This window comes from Cricetulus griseus, chromosome 5 (genome assembly GCF_003668045.3).
Source record: "Cricetulus griseus strain 17A/GY chromosome 5, alternate assembly CriGri-PICRH-1.0, whole genome shotgun sequence".
NCBI classification, from domain to species: Eukaryota; Metazoa; Chordata; class Mammalia; order Rodentia; family Cricetidae; genus Cricetulus; species Cricetulus griseus.
This window is the reverse complement of record NC_048598.1, coordinates 149,570,952-149,590,785: the sequence shown is the minus strand read 5'-3', so window position 1 is coordinate 149,590,785 and position 19,834 is coordinate 149,570,952.

Below are 19,834 nucleotides of genomic sequence, written 5' to 3'. Positions count from 1 at the left end.
GTCTGTCTGTCTCCTTCTTGCAGGTTCCTCTCATGTGAGAGTTCAACATAACCAGTCAAGCCAGTCAGAATTCTAGCATAGATGGGGCTGTGGTCTCCATTTCCTAGCCCGTACTGAAGAGCTATTGGCAGTTGATAGCTCTTTGGGGAAGGAGACTTTTTTTGCAGACATTCCCAGTGGTAGGTTCCCCACACCCCAGTAGGTGGTCCCAAACTCATGTACATATGGGCAGCACTAATTTGACATAGTGTTTTATGCCCCCAACAAAAGGATGTGAAGTTGGTAAAGGACCTTTTTGAGGGCATCCATGGGGAGTTGGAGAGAGAAATGAGGGTGGGTAAGTGTGTTAATGATCATATTTCATTGTATGGATGAAAGACTCAAGAATAAAGATAAATTTTAATGAAAAAATTTTAACATAACCACAGTATATTGGCACATTGCTATTAATTATAGACTTTTCAGATTTTCCTAGAATTTCCATTAGTGTCCCTTTTCTGCTCCAATTTACAACCTAGGTTCCTGTATTGAATTCAGTTTTTATATGACCTCACTGTCTTCTAGTTTGTGATGATTTCTCTATATTGCATAGTCTTTTATGACACTAGTACTTTTAAAGACTAGTGAAGAGATGTGTGTTTCTGAATTTCAGTGTGTCTAGTATTTATTGATTTGGGAAGAACATCACAGAAGTGCATTTCTCATTGCATCATAGAAGGTTCATAATGTCCATGCAGCTAGTAACTGGTGATTTAACTTTGAACACATGGCTCACTTAGTTTGCCAGTAAAGTTACTATCTTCCCTCTTTCATGGCCATTCCTCAGAAGTAAGTCATTCGGCTAGCTGGGCTTTCAAAAGGAGAGGAACTGAGTTCATCTCTTGGAGGGAGATCTATCAAAGGATGCTTGGCATGCATAAATTGAATTTTTACTATAGTTTAGAGAGGACACTTGTGGCCTGGCACATGCTAGTCAAGGTCTCTACTGTAGTGTTACATCACCTTGAATGGGCATGTGTTAAAATACCACAAAATAATTGGTAAACCTAGAAGGAAATATTTTTGGGGCTATGTACCCCTATTATTTGTCTTAAGACTTTTGTCTATTGATCACAGTTTTCATTAGTTTTTCTTGAAACAATCATCACTGTGATATTATAATAGTGATTTTTAGTTTGCCCTATTCATTTGCCTTTATTAATTGCATTTTCATGTAAGGAATATTGGCTCTTTTTTTCTATATCACTCACTAACAAACTCATACATATTTATTTTATGTTTCAGATTAGCATCTAATACTATGTTTATTACATTGTTCAAATTGTCTCACCTTTGTCTATTAACTGTATGTTTTTGAGAAGCTGGGGAAGATAATTATAGGCCAAGAACACAGCGTCAGCTCTTATCTGTATGGGAGGAAGCTAGTGGGATGAGAGAATCCAGGTTAAGCTCAGCTATAAATGGCAAAAGATGGGGAAGAAAAAGGAGGTGACAAACTCAGGCCAGGAGGTCAGTGAGGTCAGAACTGTAGAGAGGATAGCAAATAGCCAAGTTGGCAGTTCTTTCAACCACAGTAACTAGAGAGTCACTGGGCCATTCAAGGGTGGCCATCTATATGCTATTCTAGATTCTGCAGAACAACCTTTGATGTGAGAAACTAGTTAGACTTTTCTTGCTTGTCTCTGGGATGCTTCTCCCTCCTGCAGGGCATATTTCTAATTTCAGCGGTAAGCGGGATCAGATTCTTGCTGGTTTGGGGTAAAGTTGCTTTACACTTTATAGGCTTAATCTTCATAGAGACTGACCTCTCTTGTGATACTGGGAAAACCACTTGTTTCTGTACATGCATTTATTATGAGTTCATTGAGGGGAAGTGGAGTGTTTCTTGTTCCACACCCAAAGAAAACTCATGTCCCCTCTGGGTAGGCTTATTGTGTCAGTAGGGTGCTCTTGGACTGGTGTAGTGTAGGAGCTTGGGCAAGCCTTTTCCCTGAGTTGCTTTTCCTTCAGCACTGAAATGAAAAGGATTTGTCTAACATACAGACTGTTATGAAAATGAATAGGATGATTGATTAATAGATCCAACAACACCCAGTACATTGATTGACTTACTACAGAAGCATGGTGATGCTGTGAGAATTACCCAAGAAAATGAGAGTCCTTAATGGATTCTCTGCTCTGTTCCCCTGCTTACGAACCAGTGAGTACCCCAGCATCCAGATTAAGTGTTTCATGTCTTCTCTTTGGAATGTTTTGGGCATGAGACTTGATGTTAATATTCTACACTGCTAAAATATCCAGTAAGAGTTCCTTTGGTCAATACTGTATGATTTGTGCTCATTAGAGGGATGAATAAGTATGTTATAGACACCAGTGAGTTTATAGCCTTACAGGGGATTCAGATCTGTATAGGTAATTAAAATTTGATGAGTTAAACCAGAGTATCATGGGTATCATGTGAAGGAAACAAGGGAACTCTGCCAGACTTGGGAAAGCTTCCGAAAAAGTTGACATGGGGGGGCTCCCACCCCAACTTAGGACTTTCAAGGACCAGGACAAGGCATATACACGCATGTGCTGTGAGTGTCTTACATGTGTGTGGGAGGAGAGGGAGCAGTGTCATGGTGCTATACCAGGTAGGGTGAACGGGGAATGTGCACAGGGAAGTACAAACAAATGTGGCCTAAATCAGTTTGTGTTTCAGGGATAAGGTGAATAAATAAATAGCTGCTGGCATCAGGCAGCCACAGAGGCCATGGACTGAAGAAATGATTCATTTTTTTGTTGTTGTTGTTGTGAGCCTAGCCTAAGAAATAATGTAGACCTGTGACTACGAGTTAAGACTTTTATCTTACTGAATATGGAAGTCACACAACTAATGGAGAAAGTCACTTCTCCATTAGTTTGAAAGGTTAGTCGGTAATGAGAAGACTAAAATTGATGAGCAAGTTCTAGGTCAAATGAAAAAAGATAAAGGCTGAGCTGAGGCTGTGACATAGAGTTGGAGAGAAGAGGAAGTCAGTATGTCAGATGTTGATGGAATAGGGGATGGGGTCAGAATGAAGCAAAGATGGCCTTGGTAACTGTAGTGTGATCGCATTAATGGATGGAGCATTTTGTCTGAGAATTAGACCAGATACACACACTCAGTAGATCAGTATTAGGAGCAGTGTTATTTTGGACACTGGAGCTACAGAAAAAGCAAGCAAACAAACAGACAAACAGATATGCTTTCCCCTGTTGTAGAATTTGTTGCTCTAGTGAATAGACAGAGGAAAACAAACTCAACAGTTAATAAGACTCTGGCTGCTAACAGGCTGTTTATATACTGAAGCCCAAGGAACACTGGAAACAAGCATTTAAGTCCTCATGAGGGTAGAAGAGGAGTTCACGGAGCAAGCACTTGATTGAAACAGTGAATTGTGTGGGCCCTAAGGAAGAAGAAGGCTGTGAAAATTCCATAGAAAAGGAGTCACACAGACAATGCTAAAGAAGGGGCTGCAAAGGCAAAGGTTGTTTTCCCATTAGCTTGTAAGGAGGCTTAGGGTAGGGTATTGTCTTTCTTGCTAACCCTTGTATCTCTAGTCTGAGTGATGGGAGAAAACCAAACCAAAACAAAAAACCAAAAGCAGAATGTGAAGAAAAGCTACTTTTTCCTGAGGCAGAGACAGTGAATCCAGATTACTCTTTATACAATCAGAATGAAGACATTGATATAGAATTTTCTCTCATATGATCACAGCCAGGGATCTTACAAAGTCTGATTACGCTGGGAACCATGGTTGCTGCTGGTTGAATGATTTGTAGCTATAACAGCAACATCTCTCCACTATTGTCCCCTTTGATCCACTGAAAAGGGAGAGTTTAAGGGAAGTGAGTAACTGCATTTTATTGTCTAAGATGAAGAGCTATAATTTCTTTTGCACTGGAGGTATTTCCCAAGCTTTTCCAAAATATTTATTTAGATCATATTCTCCCTCTCCTCTTCAATACTGCCCATTCTATATCCCTGTCCTCCACACACTCCCAGTAAATTGCAGCTATTTGAAAGGAAAAAAAGATTATTTTCCATTTTGAAAAGGTGAAGAGGGAGCTCTTAGAATGATTTCTCACAGTTGGTGAGATGACGGCTTTTCTAGATGTTGCCGACAATGAACAGAACATGGTGTCAGCCATGTCAGGGGCATACTCTGAATGTTTGGTTTCTTTTCTCTTTAGTTGGTGGATTCAGTTTCCCCCACAAGCTTTGACTCTGGAATTGTCCGACATTTAATTCATAAAGTTAATTATACAGTTATGAAAAAGTAATGGAAACAGGGATCAATCCATTTACAAATGATCTAAGTTCTTTCTAGATCTGCTATACACACAAGGAAGATAACCTATGTGCCCAAATAAGCACGAGGGTGGAGGTAGGCTCACACCTATCCCCACAAGGACATCCTCCTCACTGTCTGACTTGGGTGTGCTCCAGATGGAGCCACTATGCCAGGTTCCCTAATTGCTTCTGGAGTTGCTGTTATCTTTCTCTTGATTTTGTAAGATACACGTTGGCAGTAACTGGGTCTACTGAGTCACCTCGAGACGGGAAGCTACTCATCTAATGATTACTTTATAGAAGACTAGGGAGAGAGCTTCTCTAGACAGGAGTTTCCCACAGCACAGGGGCCTTTCTGTGCTGCTTCTTTATGGTGGGACTAGGTCTCTCCCTTTTGTGGTCTCTCAGGGAACCTGTCATCAAGGACGACTTCAGAACCCATTAAGCCTTCCTTTAGAACTGGCCATGTAGTGCACGTCTCCTATCATCAGTTAACCTCTTGATCACCAATCCTAATCCCTTTCACCTGTGGGCAGCTTCCTATCACTTCTGTAACATCCAGGAAACTTTCAGTCTCACGTTGGCACCACATAGGCCTCCCAGCCTGTCCCCTATCCTTTCAAATTTTTATTTGAAATTCACTCTTCTTTGTTTAACTCACACTCTCTACTTCACCAAATCCCCATTGATTATAAGGTGAGAATCCTTTACTTCCCCGCTGTCCCAAGCCTTTTCCTTGCCATTTACTTACTATTTATTCCTTTGGGGCAAAGTTATCTCTGCCTTCTCTTCAGCTAATTGACCCTTTCCAACTTCCTGGACTTCTTAACCTCTGGGCAAACCTTCTCTACCCGATCTTCAAACATCTCCTTAGGATGTAACTTGTAGACAAGTCTTTATCCTTGGCAAAGTTTGGCCGTCGCTTTCTTTTGTGTCCTGCTTATCCAATTTGAACAGCATAGTGTCAACAGTCCAGGCAAGGGCAGTTTCTTGCACAGTGGCTAACTTTTGCCACAAAGAAAGCAAATTCCATATGGAGGTTCTTTGATGCCTATCATCTTCTCTGAAGTAGATTGGTGCTGCCAGGAGCAGGGGTGTCTCATTGTCATGGAAACCCTTGTTACTAAAACATCTTAAATGCCATAGTCTGTTTGAAGACCACCTGTCTATCTAAAATATATCTCTATTTGACCTTGAAAACATACCTAACATGATTGTTATAGGTGACTATTAACCTGCATTTCTTTATTGTCCTAAATAGTTTGTAATAGTAACTTTTAAGGACTAGAAATTTATAATACACTGTTAAATGAGCTGCAAAGTTAGATACAATACCTTAAACAAGAAATAGAAACATATAATACAGTATAACAAAAATAATCTTAAATTTGTATCAATATACAAAATTCCCTACCAATATAAAATATTTGAGATAAGTGGTTGTTCGAAAGCAGACTCAACAATCCACCCATTAATCCCATTATTTCTATATTATAGCCCCCCTTTTCCTTTAAGAAAGAGATCCTTGAATCTAATCTCCTTTGCTTAGTTTTTTTCTGACCCTGACAAATAACAACAAATAACCAACCTCACTAAATGATGACAAACATCCATAATCGTCTAAATGACCAAAAAACACCCACCCAACCTTTTGGGAATGTGGACATTGTCTTCTCTAGACTGCTTCCTGTTGTCTTAGGGTTCTAGCATGTTTGGCAGACTCTGAGAAAATTAGGATATTGTTCAAGTCCTGGGAGAACTAGCTGGTGTCTAGTCTCAGTGTGATGGCAAAATGTAGGGTTTATCTGAAGTCTGTCTGGTAGTCTGGGAAGCTGGACCATCTCAGTCAGCAGACTTGAAGTTGTTTTGGATGTAGAACTCTGAGGACATTGCAGCAGAGACATTCTGAGATGTTGGATCACTTCATCCCCTCCTTCTTTTTTTATTGATGTCTGGTCCTGTTGTTCTGAAAACACACAAACTTTCAAAGGTAACATATATATCCAAATTAACACAAGAATAGAATGTGCAGTGTGCACAAGTCAGTTAAAGATGTTCTTTTGTTGTTTTATGTTTGAGCAGGTAAAATATACATCATCTGTCTTGTAGTTTTTACTAGGTTTATTTCTTTACACCTGTAGCCAGGATTTTCAGGGGGTCTTCCCCAATCAAATCTGATCTCTACCAAGCTTGAATGAATCCACACCATTTTGTTTTCTTTGGAAACAAAAGCATAACCTCTTCTCCAATGTAACACATTTCTTACTTTCATTTTGAAGTTAAGACATGCTTTAAATATATAGGTTGGTTTAATTTAATTTAGTAGTTTTTATAATCTCTCAGTAGCTATTGTTTGCTCATCAGCATCCAAAAATTTGTAGTCAATACAACACCAGACTCACCAAGTGTTTTCCATTTTTACATGGCTTATCCTTTTTATATTATTTTTCTTTAAGGACCTTTTCTTACTATTTATAAATGTTTTTCTATGACTGTCTATATCCATTTTCTTTCTTTATTAAGCCTCCACACATTTTAAAACATATTGCATCTTTTTAGAGGTTTTTATTTGTCTGGACCTAGCTTTACTAAGCTTGCAGCATTCTCTGATAGCATGAGACATTTTTATACAGTGTAAAGAAATATTCTGTAACAGTAATCACGCTCAAAATCTCTCCAGTTAAGCAACAAACAAACAAACCAAGCAAAGCCACGTGCATCAAAAAGCAGTCCATTGATTTTGACCTCCCTGAAATCTTTTTCCCTGCCCTTCTTCTCCTGTGCTGTCTTTATGAAGAGTTGCCTGCTCATGTGCCATGCCCTCACTGCCTATCCTATTCTTGCCCATTTAAAGTGGTCCAATGCCTCATTGACAGATTTCATTATTTTACTAGATTCTAAGTCCTCCTTTGCTGAGAACATGACACTTGAACTACATACAATGCTGTGGATCTACAAAGCTAATTCTTTAGGGGTCATCATCAGACTACACTGACAACCTGCCTCCTGCACCACCCTGTGAGTGACAATGACTATGGGTGGGTTGAATGTGGAGCTGTGGTCCTCCACAGATGCTCTCTGACATCAGTGTAAAGATTTTAGAAACCTACTGTGAAAGCAAGACAATCTGTCCTGAAAACTAAGCCCTCTAAATTGAAGACTGTTGACTTTAACCAGCTATGCAAGTTTTATCTCTTGCTGTGTTTACTAACTAGAAAGTGAAAAGTTTTTCTCTATGTTTGGGTTAGCAAATGCTGTGTATGTGTGTGCGTGAGTGTGTGTGTGTGTGTGTGTGTGTGTGTGTGTGTGTGTGTGTGTGTGTTGGGGGCTGACATTCAAAAGTAGTCATCCAAGCTATAAAACACATTTTTGCATATCTCTAGGTTGTTTGGCAAATGTGTTAGTTATTAAATCCAAGGTGTTACGATCTCAGGCTTGTGCCCTAGGGGAAAGATCACAGCACATCTAGCAAGAGATGGAGAGGAAAAAGCATTTGGGTACACTAGAGAGAAGTATCCAGGCACACGAGGGCTGGGGGAGTACCTGGGCACGCTGTAACAACAAGCATGACTTTCCTGGGGCTCCAGAGGAGTTCTTGAGAGTGACCAGTATGGTAGCCAGGTGTAAAGGCATCATAGGGTTGTCTGACTGCCGCTCTGAGTCAGTCCATGAATTACTCATAAGATATTTTAGATTACTCCTGGGAACAGAGGTCCCACTACCCTGGAAAAAAATCCTGCTAAATGAAAGTGGCTGAAATACATCTTCAGACATGAGAGCTGAGAATGTTTTCCCCTCCCAAGTCAGCAAAACAACAGAGCCTACAAAGCATCAGTCAGTGTCATTGGTTTGTCACCTAGAATCTTCTATCAGACCTACTGCATGCAGTCACTTGAAGCGGAGGCTAAGAGTATGAAAGGGCTCGAGAGATGACTCCGTTGTTTAGAGTACCTATTGCTCTTGTAGAGAACCAGGTTCAGTTCCCAGAATCCACACGGTGGCTCACAGCCATCCATAGCTCCAGTTCCAGGGGATCTGACACCCTCTTCTGGCATCCATGAGCAACAGGCACATATGTAGTACACGTACATACCTGGAAGCAAAACACTCATATACATAAAAGAAATCTAAAACCCTTTAAAGAGGGACTATGAAGTGGTTGGAAGTGTTTATGTTCATGAAATTTTTAGTTAGCTTCCTTGTTTTGTCAATTTTTAAGTTATTAATTGATAAGGAGCTAAGTTCATGAGTATAAACATTAGCAGATACTAGTTTGATTTGAAAAGCAAAATCATATTTTTCTTCACCGGAAATTAAAGTGGATAGATTTGTCTTTTTAAATAGCAGGTTAGTCATGGATTCCAATATGTATTTACAGCTTTTATTGTGTTCTTAAATATAAATGCATTTTTGTAATTTTAACTTTCCCACCAGGGCTCTTGTCTTCATTGTCCTTCTCACTAAGCTGGTAGTTCTGTCCTGCTTCATCTCTCTAGTCTGTAGGGCAAGGAGAATGGGAAAGAGGGTGGCAGGGGGTGATGAGGTCCCTGCTAGCTCAGTGAAGTATGCACTGGGGCCACTTTTGGATTTCCTTTCTAATCTGACCCAACTATTTAGACACTTGAATCCTTCCAAGTTTTCTTCTGTTGTTTACTGCTAAGAATAATCAAGCCTACTCACACCTCACAAAGTTGTAATCTGGCCCATTGTGAAAGCCTCCGGAGACAGGGAGCTCAGTGCTCTACAGACACATGTTTCTTTTCAGGTAACTTTGATTGTAAAAACCCACACCTGTTACCCTCCAATGTCCTTCCATTCATTCAACCAAACACTTGCAAGACCATGTTTAATATTCTATCAGAAAATTTCAGAGTTCTCCTCTCTTTCATTCCACCCTTCATCCTTCTCTCTTTTCTAGGTTGAACTATTTCGGTTTCATAGTCTTTGTCTCTGGGCAAGAGGGGGTTGTGTTCCCATTACCACTTAGTGTCCAGAACGGATCGTGATCCTTCACAGAGGAAGGCAGGGCAATCTTTCCATTTCATCTCTCTATTCATCTTTCAAGACCATGTCATTTTATTTGCAACTCAAGAGTCAAATATTGAGTCCGGGAGAGACAACGTGCTGGGTGAGCGGGTGCTGAGAGTATAGATAAGTGTCATCACAGCACAATCAACTTGGCAGGGAGAAAAGCGGGAGATCCTGTTGGTTACGAAGCATGGTGAGGGTTGAGGAGTTTAGGCACACACAGGCTACTGTGAGCAAACAGCGGGAGGGCATTTCCTAGACAGAGGGCTGAGGAAGGTCTTCCAGAGGAAAGGATTCGGAAGCTGGACCCTGAGGGAAATTAGGGGGATGAGAGAGGCCGAAGGCGTGTGGCAGTATGAGGAACGCTCACCAGGGCAAAAAGGAGGATACATTTAAAGGCCTTGCTGTGAAAAAGAAACGGCGTGCAGACTGAAAGCATGAAGGTAGAGGTACAGTAGAAGATATAGGTGGTGTCCTGACTGTGGGCTGATCATTCAACAGGCTCTGTGTGTGTGTGAGTCTGTGTGTGTGTGTGTGTCTGTGTGTGTGTGTCTCTGTGTGTGTGTGTGTGTGTGTGTGTGTGTGTGTGTGTGTGTGTGTGTGTGTGTGTGTCTGTGTGTGTGTGTGTGTGTGTCTGTGTGTGTGTGTGTGTCTGTGTGTGTGTGTGTGTGTGTGTGTGTGTGTCCCACCATCAAATGGCAGCCTTCAGGAGGGAGTTCATTCTCTTCTTCCACCATGGAGTTCCTGGAGATCGAATCAGATCATCAGTCTTGATGACAAGTGCTTTACCCACTGAGCCATCTTGCTGGGCCCCCAACATATATTTGAGTACCTACTAAGTATTGTGAACAGTTCTGAGCACCGAGATTATGTCAGCTCACAAAATAGCCCAAGTAAAGTAAACAGAAACAAACAAACCACAATATCCCCAAACCTCTGCCTCATGGAAGTTGCATAGTTATGGATACTAAGAAGTTCAAGTGCCATGCCAAAGGCATTTGGGTTTTAAAGAGAGGTGGAAATGACTTTAAAGATTAAGGGTTAGTAATGTGGTTAGGTCATGCTGCTTATAGGTAGTCATAAAATTCACACAGTGACAGAACTTTAGAAAAGGGCTTTATTAATAATTATTCCAGGATAACAAACACAAACTGGGCAAAGTTGGAAAGCTGAATATTCTTAACCTGTTGTTAATAGTCCTGAGAGACCAGAGGCGGAGTCTGGCCATTGCAGGAACCTAGATGCAAATATATTTGCCCAGAGTGGTGCTAGGCTGTGCAGAGAGGTGCAAAAGAATGGATGGGTCTGAGAATTACCTAAAGTGAGGGACCTGTTGTTGAAAACAGACAAGGGATACTTACTGTAGGAGGCACAGAAACCTCCTATCAGATTGATGAGGCCACATCAACCAGGAACTGCAAGGTAGGCCGTTAGGGTCTCCACTGTGCTTTTTATCTGTACCTCAGCAGAGGGAAAATGCTCGATAAAAATCCAGATAGATGTGTATATCCGTCACATCCTCTGAACTGCTCATCCAGTAAACCCGGGGAAACACATGGCAGCGGGGATCTTAGCTTGATTCAACTTTTTCACAGTGACTTTCCTTGATCCTGAGATTACTGTCCCCTTCCTTCCACGAGTTGTCTTATTGTTACTACATGCTATGTTTATTAAAGTGAGCTAAAGAATGATTTTTTTTTTTCAGACAGGCAAAAGCAAGGGCAAGCCATTTTAAACACTAACTTCATTCTTATACTGGTTGACTTGCTCCAAATATCAGTAACAATTCTACCTATTGCTCTCCATTATTTAAAACTGCAAAGCAAAATGAAATACGTAAGTTCCTTTCAGCCTTACCCTCTATGACCAGGCAGCTCAGCCAGGCTGTTGCATGATGTGGTTTCTAAGGCAGTCTGTTTCATTCCACTGTGGGTCCCATGCATATGATACGCTGCACTTTGCAGGACAGGGGCAGAGTTTCAGAAGTGTCTACTGTCTGTCAAGTGGGTATCTAGTAAAACATTCCCGGACTGTGGACAAACCAGCTCAGGTCACAGACTGGTGCACTCAGGAGGCTGGCTTCAGTTTCCCACAGTTAGAAGAGGCTTTCTTGATCCGTGGCCACAACAAGTTTACATCGTATAAAAATGGGACTATTGGTTTGCTGGTTTGGGTTCTTATAATACTTATGAAACTGGTTGTTGAACGCTAGATCCACTAAACTGGTTAAAGGCTTGTTTACTGCACGTGCACCCTGATAATGACTGAGTTTGATTCCCTATGAACTCTTGTTCCTGATGTGCAGCCAGCAGCAGAGCTCTGCAGCAGCTCTAATTGCACAGTTGGAAGGCTCAGTTATAAATAACGTATTGATTGATTAGGGAGGAGACCAATGGCTTTGGTAGTGCTGGCAAAGTGGACTAGGGAGTGAGTACCTGGAATACATGCTTCTACTTCACTGGAAGCAATTGAAGGGTGAGTAGTTCTCCCAAGGCTAAAACATAATCTTATAAAGACCATCAGTGTGAGTAAGTATTACATGTCTGCTTAGGGCTTGTATTTTCTAGATTTGCTGGCACGCAAAGACTAGGGACAATTTCGTATTGGCAGAACCTGTTTTATTCTGTTTCTCTTTCATATGGTATCTTCTTTCCTGTGTAAGAGAAAGAGGAGTGACTCATCATGACTTCTGGTTTTAGTTTCAATAGATTTCTGAAGGCGTAAAACTAAGTCAACGAATCACCATGTTTAAATTCGTTCTATTTGACTTCTGTGGAGGGAAGCTTTATAATAGTTTAAATATTAATATTGAGAAATAGAAAGGGTATATAGGAGGTTGTGGGAGGAGAGCTTCAGAAATAGGAATATTAACTAAAACATAAAAATTATTGTTTTTATGACCCAACAGAGATCATAAGCAAGATATATGGGCCGCATTCTGTAAGAAATTTAGATGGGTTTTAGAAGAGAATTTTGATGTGTTGACAATTTACCTGGAAGTCTTTTCTAAGAAGAGATAAGTAAATGAACCCATGAAAACTCCTATTTGTGTTTTTTAGATATTAAAATGATTTTGTGCAAACATTGTTCTTAGTAAAGTGTGAGGTCATGGTGGGTTGAAATAGGTAAGAAGGCTTCATGAAACAGATATGATCTCCTGTATTGTTTTCCAAGGGAGGGTTGAACTGATGAAAACCAGTCAGAAGGAGGCATGCTTCAGCTGCGGGGAATCAATAAGGCACAGCTTGGGGTCAGAGACCCAGGTCTGTCTGAGTACTGTGAAAGTCCCTTGGGCAAGTTGCTGCCCTGATTTGAAGGGCAGTTTCCTCATCTCCAAGATAAACAGACTAGTCCTTTTTCCATTCCTATCTACTTTCTCTTCTCATTCTCTCCCTTTTCTTTTATCTCTCTTCTTCCTTTGTCTTTCTTGTTCTTAACCTTTCTATATATGCTGATTGAGTGTTAATTTTATGCCTAACATTGAACTATGCCATGGGGAAACAAAATGCCCATTTCTACCTGTGTAGAGACAGACTTGCCATTTAGAAGGAAGCATTTGATCATCAGGAGGCTAGATTGATGGAGGAATGGCTACCAGGCTAAGAAGTAAGGAAATACTGGCAATACAAATTAAAATGATAACCACACCAGTAGTAACTTTATTGATTTAGCATTTTTCATTTTCTTTTGTTAAGTATTTGGTGAGTCATTAAGATTTTTGTAAAGGGTAGCTTGTTGGCAGACAGAGGAGAAATGTTTCAGGATAACCTGTACCAATATACATTTAGAGCTCTGCTATAGTTTTGATATTAGATAAGAAGTATTAGCCATTCAAATCCAGGGCTAGAGAAATGAACCAAAATTTTCTTCAAAAACCCATGTAAATGTTCTGTTTCATTTCACAGTTTTTTTTTTAACTAGAGTAGTTTCTTTATAAGAACATAATTCTAAAAATACATGCTTTCTAGAAACTAGAGACAAAATGGAGGAAAAACTAAAACTTGGGGCTTGACCCTTAAGAATTATTAATTTATATTACTTCTTGGCCTTGGACAGAAAGCTGTGAAGTAATGTGAAATGAAAATGAGAAGGACTCTACTGGGGTAGAAAAGTACAAAGGTGGTGAGAGGCAGGAGGATGGGAGAGAAGAGTGGAGGATCAACAACAACAACAAAAATCTTTGAAAATTCCATAATGAAGTCTAATACTTTGTGTGCTAATTATTTTTGAAAACTACCAAGAAAGCAACCTAAAACTGCCCAAGAAACATCATGTACATGTCTAGGTCAGGCATGATGGTGTCTTAGTTAAGGTTTCTGTTGCTATGAAGAGACACCATGACCATGGCAACTCCTATAAAAGAAAACATTTCCAAACCAGGCCCCCTGAATGTGGGTGTCAGCTAGGAGTACTGGGTAGTCTATGGGGCCTCTGGCAGTGGAACCAGGATGTATCCCTAGTGCATGAAGGCACTTCAGGAGCCCATTTCTCATGGAGGGATACTCTCTTAGCCTAGATATACAGGGGAGGGCCTAGGCCCTGCTCCAAATGACTTGACTGATTTTTATGATCCCTCATGGAAAGCCTCACCCTCCCTGAGGAGTGGATGGGATGGGGGGGGGTCAGTGGGGGAATAGGAGGATGGGAGGGAGAGGGAACTGGGATTGATATGTAAAATAAAATTGTTTCTAATTTAAATAAAAATCTATATTAAAAAAAGAAAACATTTACTTGGGTGGCTTACAGTTTGAGAGGTTTAGTCCGTTATCATGGTAGGGAGCATGGCTGTGTGTAGGCACTGGAGAAGGGGATGAGAGTTCTACATTCAGAACAGCAGGCAGCAACAAGAGAATGCCACACTGGGCCTAGCTTGAGCATCTGAGGCCTCAAAACTGCCTCTAGTGACATGCTTCCTTCCTCCAACAAGGCCACACCTATTCCAATAAGGTCGCATCCCCTAATAGTATGGGCCCATGGGGGCCATTTTTATTCAAACTTCCACAGATGGCATTCACCTGTAATCTTAGTCCTTGGGAGGCTGAAGTGAAGGATCCTGAGTTAAGGTCACCCTAGGTTACATAGTGAGATTCCTCTATCTCAACAAAACAAAGCAACAGCAAAATTAGCGCCACAAACCCAGGAAGAAACAGCTCTCTTCTCGGTCTGAAGTTCAGTGTACTTCAGGTCCGTGTACTGGGAGTCAAATGGGACTCAAGTGTGTTGGTGCTGTGCTGGGTATTGTGTGCACAAAGACGGCTCATCCATGAGCAGGCTATTGGGATGACACCAATTTCAAAATTCTGAACAGTGAAGGAAACAACAGAGTAAAGAGGCAAGCTTCAGGGAGGGGGAGTACTTGTAATGGGATAGAGAGTTAATAACCAGGAAGTAAACTGAGCTCAACTCAACAATAATCTAACTTAAAAATGGTCAATGTGGGGGTAGAGGGGCTGGAAAAATGACTCAGTGCATAAAGCACTTGCTACACAGGCCTGAGGGCCAGAGTTTGAATACTCAGTACACACATGAATGCAAGGTGGGCAAGGCATTTTCCTGTGAGTTCAGCGCTTGGAAGGTTAAGATAAGGGATCGCTGGAGCAAGCTGCCTAGCTAGCCACGCTGTTATACATTGAGGAGACAGGTATGTTACCATTATTTGAACACTGCACAGTGAACACACATATCAAAACATCACATGATATTCCATAAACAAAATTTTTATTGTAATGTGAATTTTCTTCCCGCCAGCCTGGTCCCACAGCTGCATCAGCCCCAAATGAAACACATGGGACTTATATTAATCATAAAGATGTTGGCCATTGTCTATGGCTTCTTATTGGCTAGCTCTGTCTAAATTATTAACCCATTTCCACTAATCTAAGTATTTACACGTGGTCTTCTCTTACCAGAGAAAGGTCCAGGCCTCTTACTCTGTTGGATCTATATGGCATCTGCTCAGCGTCTCTACAGAGAAGAAAAGAGAGTGATTTCCTGTTTGTCCCTGCTTATATTCTGATTCTGCCCAGCTATGTCACTTCCTGCCTGTCTGTACTTCCTGCCTCCAGACCTCTATGGTTAGCTAGTGGCAGTTTCTGCCCAGCTATGTCACTTCCTGGAATCATATGACGATTCCTCTCTGCCTACACTTTCCAGAATCCTCCTCATATACTGGTCCCACTTATCTTGCCGCCCTATTGGCCAACAGTGTTTTATTCATCAATGAATAAGATAAACATATTTACAGAATGACATCTCCCATCATTTGTCTATTAGTTTTAAGAAGGAACATCACAGTGTGGTGTGTTAGTGCACTCTGAGTTCAGGTGAGGGATCCTGCCCCAATGGGTAAGGTGCAGGATGATTGAGGAAGACTCCCAGTATCAGCTTCAGACCTCTGCATGCACACACACTTGTGCATGCACACTTGCACATACATGTATGCTCACACACATGCAAATACACATACGACACACAAAAAATAATGAAAATACATTAAAAATGAACTAGATCCAAATAATCATTTTCAAAGCAAGAAATAAAAATGGATAACATGAGCATGAAAAGTTGCTTAATATTCTGATCATTGGGGAACGGTAAATGTGAAACAGTGACGTATCACTTCCCTTTTGTTAGAATGGCTGTTATCCAAATGATGGGAGAAGGGAAAGGGGGAGTGGGAACAAAAGGCTGCACTGGTTAAGTGCCAAGTTATATGAATATATTAAAATGTCATCCTGAATCCTATAAATTTGTGCAGTTGGCAATGTTAACCTAAAGCAAAAATTTCTTTAAAAGACAAAGCATAACAATCGTTGGCAAGGATGTGAGGAAAAATAAAACATTGTACATTGTTTGCAGAAATGCAATTTTTTGCAGCCACTATAGAAAACATTATGGCAATCCCTGAGAAAAAATTAAAAATAGAGCTGCCATATGGTTTACCAATACTGTGTGTATATTCCCATATTTATTATAGTACTATTCATAATAACCAAAGCTTGGGAACAATGTAAATGAATAATGGAAAGGTGGGGCATATGTACACATGAGACTACTATCCAGGTACAGAAAGAATGAAATCCTGTCATTTTTGACAACACAGGCAGAGCCTAAGGTCACTAGGTTAAGTGAGATAAGCCAAGCACAGAGAGGTTGCTGTATAATTTTCCCGCATATGTGGAATCTGAAAAAGAAGGTCTCAAGAGCCAAGAGTGCTGTGGTAACTTCTAAAGCCTGGGGAGAATGAAAGAGGGAAGGGGGAGTCTAAGTTATCAGTGGGTGTCAAGATGTGCTGCAGAGGAGAACAGAGTTTCGGCATTCGGTTGCATGATGGAGTGACTACAGATAATGACAATGTACTACATACATCTTCAAAAGCTAGAATATTTCGAATATTTTCACCAAAAAGAAATGATAAATAAACATTTGAGGAGATAGGAATGTGTGTTACCATTATTTGAGCATTGCACAGTGAACACAAATATCAAAGCATCACACAGCATCCCATAAACATTAATTTTTTCCTATTAGTTTTAAGAAGAAATATCACAGTACGGTGGGTCAATTAGAAGGAGACAAATTAGAAACTGACTTTATAAGTGGGGATTTGGGAGCACCTGCAGCAGGAATGAAGAGGCACTGCCACTAAAGAGACAGTCTAGAAGAGTTGTCAAGGTGATGAGATAACTGTGGGCATGGAAACAGCGGAGGGCAGCTCAGTACCAATTCAAGGCTCTCTGGCCTGAACAACTGTGGGTTTGGTAATGAGATCTGTGATGCAGGAGGGCAGAGAGGTTAGGAGGAAAAGGTGCTGAGTACAGTCCTGCAAGTGCTGCATCTCAGGTGGACATTTCCAGGTCATTTGGAAATACTCTGTCTTACTAAGGAGAAATGCCAGGACTAAGTTTGTAAGCATGGCACATGCTGAGGAAATGGAATCATTCACTGAAAGAGAACATGTGAAATATTCAGAGAAAAGGGGCTAGAGGAAGCCTTAGGGAAGCATGTATTTAAGAAATCTGAAGAAAAGGCTGAGCTTTGCAATAAGGGAGGCAGAAAGGAACATTCAAGTGAGAGAAGAAGGCAGGCTTCAAAGAGATTGGTGTGGAGTGTTACAAAGTGGAGGTGGGGTGGGGGACTCAAGGATGTGTCAGGGTGGTAGCAGAGGTGGTGTTAAGGAGACTAAAACACACTGTTCCAAAATCTCATAGCGGCATCTAATATCTCATGTGCTAACTTTAGAATTAAAAGCAGGTAGGCTGATATTTAATGTCTGTGGTCATAATTTAAGTTTATATTTATAGACTCATTGAATTCTTATAACAGCCCTATTTCATAGATGAGGAAATAAGAGAAAGAAAAAGTAAAATAATTTCAAGAAGATCTTGCAATTAGTAAGTGGTGAATCTTGTTTTGAATTAGTCATTCAGATTTGTCTTAATACCATGGTGGTAAGAGAAGCCATTTCCAGAAGGGAAAAGTCAGTAGGTCACAGCCTTTGATGATCTGACCCTAACCTACCTTTTAATCTTACCTTTGGTTGTTTGTTTTGAGACAAACTCTTGCTGTGTAGTTCAGGCTAGTCTCGAACTCACTATGTAGGGAGGCAAGAGTTTCCAGTTGCATTTGGTGTATCTTCTTTTTAATGAACTCGAGCCTGATCAACTGAAAAATCTCCCACTATCTTCAACACAAGCTCAAACTCTGCTAGAACTGTCCAAAGTATTTTGTGTATCATTAGTTTCATGAGAGGCTTTGTGGTCTAAGAAAAAAGAGTGTTCCTTGGTCACTGTGAGAAATTCATTATTCTTCTCTTGAAATTTGAAACTTACTGAATAGAGCATCAGAAATGTTCTACAATGCAGAACTAACTTGGTTTAGCAAGTATTTTCCAAACTTATTAGGATATATTTGACTTGGAGACCCTCTTCCCTTCCAGTCAACCCTTTGTCTAGAAAATTCTGTTAACAACCTCAGGACTAGGGTTCTGAAACATTCTAAGTGTTACCTGTGTCTTATATCATGGTCCATCCTGTATTAGTCCTACGCTGCAGGGGCCATCTATTCTGGACTGATGTCTTTGGGGCTGTGATTGGAACCAGCCGAACAGCCCTGGGTCCGATACTGAGTGATGGAGTGTGGATGACATAAAGCCTAGCTACCCAGTGAAAGGTTGAGGCTTTAATGCTGATCAGCTCTACCTCTTTAAGCGACACACCCCGCCCCCTGACAACAGTCAGGGCACATAGGAAAACGTGCTATGTCATCACCATGTCACCCGCCACACATGAGGACTCTGGGCATGTGTGGAACCTCAGTGTGCATGTGCAGTCTTCCCTTTAAAAGTTCCAACTTCCCTTCTGCTCTTTACTCTCTCTCTCTGCTTCTGCTTCTCTCTCTCTTCTCCCATCTATGCACTTTCTCTATGGTGACCGGCCACGGCGGTCAGCCATTTACCCTGTTTCTCTTCTCTCTTTAGTCTCCCTACTCTGCCGGGCCCATAATAAAGTAGTTAATATGTCTCATCCGCCTCTTTTTCTGTTTTTCTTCAAAAACATAACACCCAGCAATGTTAAGGACAAGACAGAGACATCTGATCATCTCAGGAGGACTCTCAAGTCAATACTGAGAAACCATGGTTTATTGAAGTATCCTCTTAAGTAGCTCTCCAAAAGTGGGGGTAATGGCAGAAGACATCTATTATCATGTGTAAAGGGCTGACTAGGAAACATTTCCTTTAATCCTAGAGATGCAAGCCCTCAGACATTCTATAATGTCTGTCTCACCAGCCTTCCGGTACCCCACTAGTCCTCAGGTACATCTCACTAGCCCTCAGGATGGGTGTGGGTCTACCCAGGGCCTAGGTCTTTTGTTACACAAATCAGGAGCCATTCTCCACCATGGCTGGGCCATCTGGAGGTAACCAGCCGACATCTAAAAGACAATAGGAGATCTGAGCTCTTGGAACTGAGCTGAAGCCTATTTCTGAAATATTATATTCGGGCCCAGAAGACACCTACCTTCCCTTGTAATAGACTTGCACGTGCTCTCTCCCAGTCCTGTGGCTGGAGTTCATATGCTACATTTGAGTTCTTCTACAGGCCCTGGTGCTGTGCCTTCCATATAGTAATTGTCCAGTTAGTATCTGTTGAACAGATGAGTAAAATGTATAAGACACAAAGGAAATTAGTGCTTTTCTTTTAAATTAAACTAAATGATGTTAATGGAAATAACCAGGTTGTAGTGTTAGACCCTCAGAAAGCTGAGGCTTTCAGAATCTTAGTCCAGGACGGCGGCCACCCCAAACACAGAATGGAGGCGAAAGCTTGATGCAAACTGCATGAGGCTTTATTGTAGTTTTACGAGCTAACCCCATGTTAGCTCGGGTCTTTCACCCACCCGCCATGGCAGACGGCTAAAAAAAGACGGCTCCTTGGGTCTCCCAAAAGATCTTATAGGGCAGCGTAAGGGGAGTGTCTAGGGGTACGC